Source organism: Corvus moneduloides, chromosome 5 (genome assembly GCF_009650955.1).
Source record: "Corvus moneduloides isolate bCorMon1 chromosome 5, bCorMon1.pri, whole genome shotgun sequence".
Classification (NCBI taxonomy): Eukaryota; Metazoa; Chordata; class Aves; order Passeriformes; family Corvidae; genus Corvus; species Corvus moneduloides.
In genome coordinates this window covers 8,217,644-8,224,121 of record NC_045480.1, presented here as the reverse complement: position 1 = coordinate 8,224,121, position 6,478 = coordinate 8,217,644, and positions in this window count along the sequence as shown.

The following is a 6,478-nucleotide window of genomic DNA, read 5'->3' as shown; positions in this document are numbered from 1 at the left end:
CTCTACATAACTCTAAAATTGTGTAGTCAGCTAGTAATCTTCCCCTGCTTATCTGGATTTTTCTCATAGCAATGAAAAGAGCAAAAATAAAAAAAAATTAAGTGTTATTTCAAAAACAAAAATAGGTGCAGAGAATTCACTGGCATAAAAAACCTTGAAAGGCTTTCAGTTCATTTTATCTTTAAGGGACTACAGTTCAAGTTCATAGTACCCCTTAAACTATGAGAGATGTTTTGATTTCAGCCAGACTCCTCAGATATGTTTATCTTGTCATGGTATTTGGAGGTGTCTGCATTTTTTTCCTACTGTAATCTGTGTTTTTCAAAAAAAGACTCCACTTCTCATAGCAGAATCTGAACTAACACCAGAGATCTTAACTGTTAGGCACTAACTGGTATTTGTGGTTTATTCAGACAAGCTGGAGAGCTGGTGAATTTTTATAATGTTTTGATTAATGATTTGCATTGATTTTTTTTTCTGTGTGGGTGTGAATTCTTTGACTTTATGCTGGGAACTTAAGCAAATACTGACATAAGGAATCTCTCTTTTAATTATAAGAGTAAGGAATACATCAGCAGTAACTCTGGAAGGCTCACTGGGTCAGGAGCTACCATTAAAAGCAGGAAATTTTGTCTGTGAGAGTTATCAACTTCTAACTTTGAGTATTTCTATCTTGTTTTGCTACCACTGTTGATACTGACCAGGATTCAGAGCAGGCAGAGATGGGCTGTGAAATCAAAGTTCTCCACTGACTCACAAATAGGGAGTTTCAGGCCCAGATACCTACATCTCCTAAATCACACCTGGAACATCCAGCTGTACCACACAGGGAGTATCTCAAACTACGGAAAAGGGCACGTGTAACACAATACTGCCTGGTAACACTTAGATACTGTAATTCCTATCCAGATATTTTAGCATGTCCTTTCTGTGCCCCCTCGGCTTTTAAACTCTTTTCAAATGTTCAGTGTGGGATCTATGAAAAAAAAAATCAGGTCTCTTTTACTTTAATTTATACAGTGACACAGAAAATAGTCCTTTTTGAGAAAACAAGGGCTGGGCTGCAGTCTGTCAGATGGTTTGAAAACTGGCTGGATGGCCAGGCTCAAGGAATGGATGACATGCAGTCAGTGGAGAACACAGTGTGTGTCATATGGTGACACAGAATGCACCCTGAGCAAATTTATGGGTGCCAGATTAAGGAGTGCTGACATGAGGACTGGCAGAACTTAATCCAGAGAGATCTCGATAGATTTGAGGATTAGGCTAACAGACACCTCAGGCTTGATGGAAAACCCCAGGCATGAGGACAGGTGGGAAACTGGCTGAGCATCAGCCCAGGAGAAGAACCAAGGAATCACAGTGGTGTCAGGCTGAGCACAAGCCCATCTAGGCCAACGTGCATTCTCACTGCAAATAATGCAAACTGCAGCCTGGACTCCATTGAGAGGTGTGGCAAGGAAAGCATTACCCCACAGTCATTATAACAGAGAAATGAGGAGCAAAAAAATTGTCACAGAGGCTGAAAAATTCTACTTTAATTCAAAGTTCATCCGGTTTGCATAAAAAGAAAGAGGAGAAGCTTTCCATAGAAATGGGCGTAGCCTAGCTGGGAAATTAGAAGGTAGCAATCCTTGCCAGAGCAGTGACTTTGTGGAATACTCTTCTGCCTTCAGCAGCAGGAAAAAACAATCAAGCCAGTTGCAACATGGAGTTTAATAGCTTATAAAAAGACTGATGTAATAATGTGGCACATGACAGCAAGTGGTCATGTAGGACATCTCATCCAGTCCTACATTCCTCAATTCTACATGCATGAAGAGTGATAAAAAATGAAAGAAGATAAAGAACGGTTTCTGAAACATAATAAAGAGGAGGAGAGAAAAGGAAAGAAACTTATGGGTGCTGGAAAACAAAGTCCCTGGGGATTATGAAGAGGGAAGCATTCATCCTTGAAAACTTGGTGATTTCCTTGTTGGAGATCACAGCATTGTCTCAACATGCTCTGATGTCACAACCTTTAATACCCCTCAATTCACAGCACAATTTCATTGTGACAGCTGCTGGAAGCATTATGCCTCTGACAAAATAACAATAGGGTGTTTTATACAGTGTATTCCACAAGATGTCAAGTAAGAGATGATCCAAAGCAAGGCCTTTCTACCATTTGGCCATATCATCATAAGCACAGACAATTTGAAGCACAGTGCATGGACAAATACATGACTTTGAAACAACAAATTTATTTGTGTGCAACACTTTGTGTTTTAGGTCCTAGTGGTTTTTCAAAACCTCTAATGGTTTTTAGTTTTGCACATTATTAGGTCTGATTAATGGTATTTGTACTGCTCATAGTGACGGTGTTCTTATTTATTAAAAGTAATTGAGAGGGTAATTGAGCTCTGCATCCATAGTTTCATGTTTTAAATAACAAATTTAATTCCTCCTTTTGTTACATTAATACATTAAAAATCTTGTTAAAATCAAGAGTAAAAGAAAGAGAGTGGAAGAGGTGGCAAAGGCAATCAAACAGATCTGTTTCCAAACAGATGGGTGTTTCCTCAAGGATGGGATCTCTAAGGTAGGTGTGCTGCTCTACAGAAACTTCAAGGAAATTATTTCATCACTGCTGACCTTCAATGTTCAGGCCCCATCAGCCACTACCAGACATGAGAGCCCAGAGTGGGAGTGTATCAAGTGAAACTGCTCTAGAACAAGATAGAAGGGAAATAAATTACTGTCTTCGGTTCTACCTCTCCCTCTTCATGGGCCTTTTTCATCTTAGGTCTGAAGTCACTACATCATTTTGAAGTTTATTTGGGAGGGAAAATAATCACAGAATCATGTGGCTGAAGTTGCAAGACGGTATGACAGCAATGTAAGCATAACCCTGGACTCAGGCAGCTGGATGGAGCACCATTGAAACAATTACTGCCCATAATGCCATGCCAATTCACAGGACAAGATGTACCAGGACATTTTTCATAGCTTTTGTCTTTATTTATCTTTATTTCTGCCAGAGGCTTTGCCTGCCAGGAAAGGGAGCTGGCTGTGTCACAGCTGACACAGGAGGTTCCCACGAGGAAGCTTTGCCTTTGACTTGGGGAAGTCAGATAATCTGGTTTTATTTGAGTAAATTCTCAGCCAGTGTTTCCTTTTAGGTCACATTGCTACAGCAAAGTTTTAAAATCGGTCAAATAAAACTCCCGCACAAAATGATGCACCCACACAATTGCATTAACCCATAATAAGCAGCATTTTACAAACTGAATTACTATAAAAATATATAATGTATTTACAGGTATTAAAACTGACACTAAATACCATTTTATAAAATCAACTACTGCTTAATGACAATTAACTGTGTTCCTTAGACCCACTGACAAACCTCTGTTGTCAGTTACCATAAAGGATATTAGACTTGTACTACCACCAGTTACTCCATTAGTGCCCCTGAGAGCTCTAAACGCTTAACCCCACAGTAAACTTACATGCCAGCCTATATCAAAGGATAAAATTTATCCTCTTATTCTGCTTTGAAAACCTAGGAAACTGCACTTTAAAAGCATATTGAAAAGATGTGGTATTTAGAACTCAAGATACAAACATGAAAGTTCACAGAAAAGCTGTTATTCAGTCCTGATGGCAATGTTGGGGGAGCAGGGTTAATTATATGATAATACTCAATCTACTGCTTTGTGTGCCTTCCTGGGCTGGTCCCTGTCAGCATGGCATGAATCACAGCCTAAAGCCTTGCTGGCTCAGACTCTGCCATACTTGCCATTGCAGGATGAAATGCCAGTGGGAACTTAGTGCCACTGCTCATGCCAACGTTGTGTTTATTGCACATGCCTCAGTGCTTACTTAAAATCAGTAAAGCAGCTTCTTGTTCACAGAGAGATCAATGCCAACACCAAAACTGAAACCTCTGCCTATGAGTGTACCAGATGCTGTGCTGCTTTCCCTTGAACCAGGATAACTCCAGGCTCTACCCCTGGAACATCCTGCTGAGTACGCACAATTACCCTGAATCTGACACATAACACAGTGCAGGACTGATGCACCCCCAGCAGATATCTATCTATCTATCTATCTATCTATCTATCTATCTATCTCTTTCAATAGGTAACAAGATAAAACTGCAGGTTGGGAAATTCATGGAGCACTAGTTTTGGTATGAAACAAAGTTGCACCTTTCTTGAAACAATTATAAAGTGGATTCAAAGAAATTAACCTTGCCTATGTCCGGCTTTTATTCGAATACTGTCATGACCGGATGAGTGAATCCAGGGTGTCTCCCTCAGTCCATTTTGTAGCACTCTCCAACTCTTCTCAACAATTTCATATTCAACATCACCATCTTTGAGATAGGGACCTGCAACTTAGAGGAGAAAACATCTGCAGACAATTATCTGTGCAATGCAACATCTTGAGGGATATAAAGCATTCCAGAGAAAACAAGTATGTCCTTTCCAGCTCCAGAAATCCCTGAGGAATGAGCACTTTTATATTTGCCATATTACTCTGAAAATTACTACTCAAGCTAAACAAAATTCAGGTTAAAAAAAGTAATAATAAAAAACCACTTTATTCTACTCCAACAGAAATTTAAGGTACAAGTAGCCAGCAGGACAAAAGCTCTTACAGCTGGCTGGCACTTTGTCTTAATCTCCAGAGTGTCTGATGCCTCTTCAGTAAAGAGCCGAGAAGGACGCATTTGCAGGAGATAGGGCTGGAGCAAAACTGACTGTGCAAATCCTTACATTCCAGATACACATCACAGAATAGGCTCCCTTCTCAGGTCACACTTCAGATAAAAGCACAGAAGTGATCACAGCAGCTCAGACGAGATGGCCATGCAGCTCAGTGCTTTAACACTGACAGTGTCCAAAAATAGATGCCTCGAGGAAAGCACAGGAACAGAATGTGTGTAATAGCCCTTCCTTAGCTTCCATCAGCCTGCAGTTAGGCTCTCCTGAGAAAGCCAGCACCTAATCCCACACTAACTTTACTGAAACAGAGCTACCCTTTCAAAGGACAGCCAGTCCACCCGCCTGAACTGGTGGAGTTTGTGCCATCTCACAGAACCAGGCTAACTCTCTTACAGCTACTGCCTGAAGACAACCAGCTGTGCAAACATGTTCTCTGATTTACGTCCCTCAACACAACCTTAAAAGGAGTTGATAACTTTTCTGCACAATTAGAAGGTGAGAACATCACTAGTTTTCCTTGCTTAATTAGATTTTTTTACACTATCTCATGGATTTTACCCTATTATTTTACCTAAGCATGTACCAAAGACCAGTACTGCTGCCTACCTTTAGCAGCTGGGTATAATCAATAGAGGGCAAAGGTTACTAGTGACAATTACATGTTGATTATATGACTTAACTAATACAATTCCTTTACAGTTATTTTTAAACCTTTTGCTTTAATTAATTTCCTATTCTGTTTCAAATTAAATCATTTAACTCAGTTTCTTAGTTACAAATTTTTTTTTCTGTACAAACTAACAGATAAATAGTTACTCATGGATAAATAATTCCCCCCACAGCTACATACTGAACTCACATACTGAGATAGAAGTCAACTAAAATTCTGGATATTTATATGCTACACAAACTGCCTCAACTTTGATTTTGCTCACTGCATACAAAAGATCCTTAAATCAGATTTGAGTATATGTAGTTTGATGGTACCAACAAAATGCATGATTAGGTATGGAAAAAAATTCACAATGTACTAATATATAATTTATTCACATAGAAACTCTGCCCTTCAAAATACTTCCACACTGACAGAAGTCATAGCACCCAAGAGCTGCAGACACTCAGCATTTTTGATATCAGTAAAAGTCAGAAAAAGAATACAATATAAAACTCCACGATGCGGTATTTGGATTTTATATTAAGAGAAATATTTTCACTGCAAAGGTAGTTAGGAATTGGAACAGGCTGCCCAGGGAAGTAGTGGAATCACCACTCCTGGAAGTGTTCAAAAGACGTGGAGATGTGGCATTTGGTGACATGGTTTAGTGGTGGCCTTGGCAGTGCTGAGTCGATGTCTGGACTCGATGATCTTGGAGGTCTTTTCCAGCCTAAAGGATTCTGTGATTCCATATTGAGGAAATATAAAGCACCTGGGCAACAATTGCTCTGTTCTCACAGAGAAATCAGGTTGTAAACAACGTCTTTTAAAGGCGGAATGTTGTAAAGAAAACGTTTTCATTCAAAAACTTAGGAGAAAGAGACCAACAGAATCTGCTCTGAACCCCTACAACTCCTGTACTTTAATTTCAACCAGAGACGCGCTAAAATGAACCGTTTATGCTGGACTTGAAAACCTGCTGAATCTTCCGGGATTTAGGCAATTGATTAATTTTTCATATTTAAATAACAAAGAGCCGAATCGCTAGGGAACACAAATCTATGCGCTGCGGGTTGCTGAGTGCCTACTCCCTGTGCTACGGACACCGAGG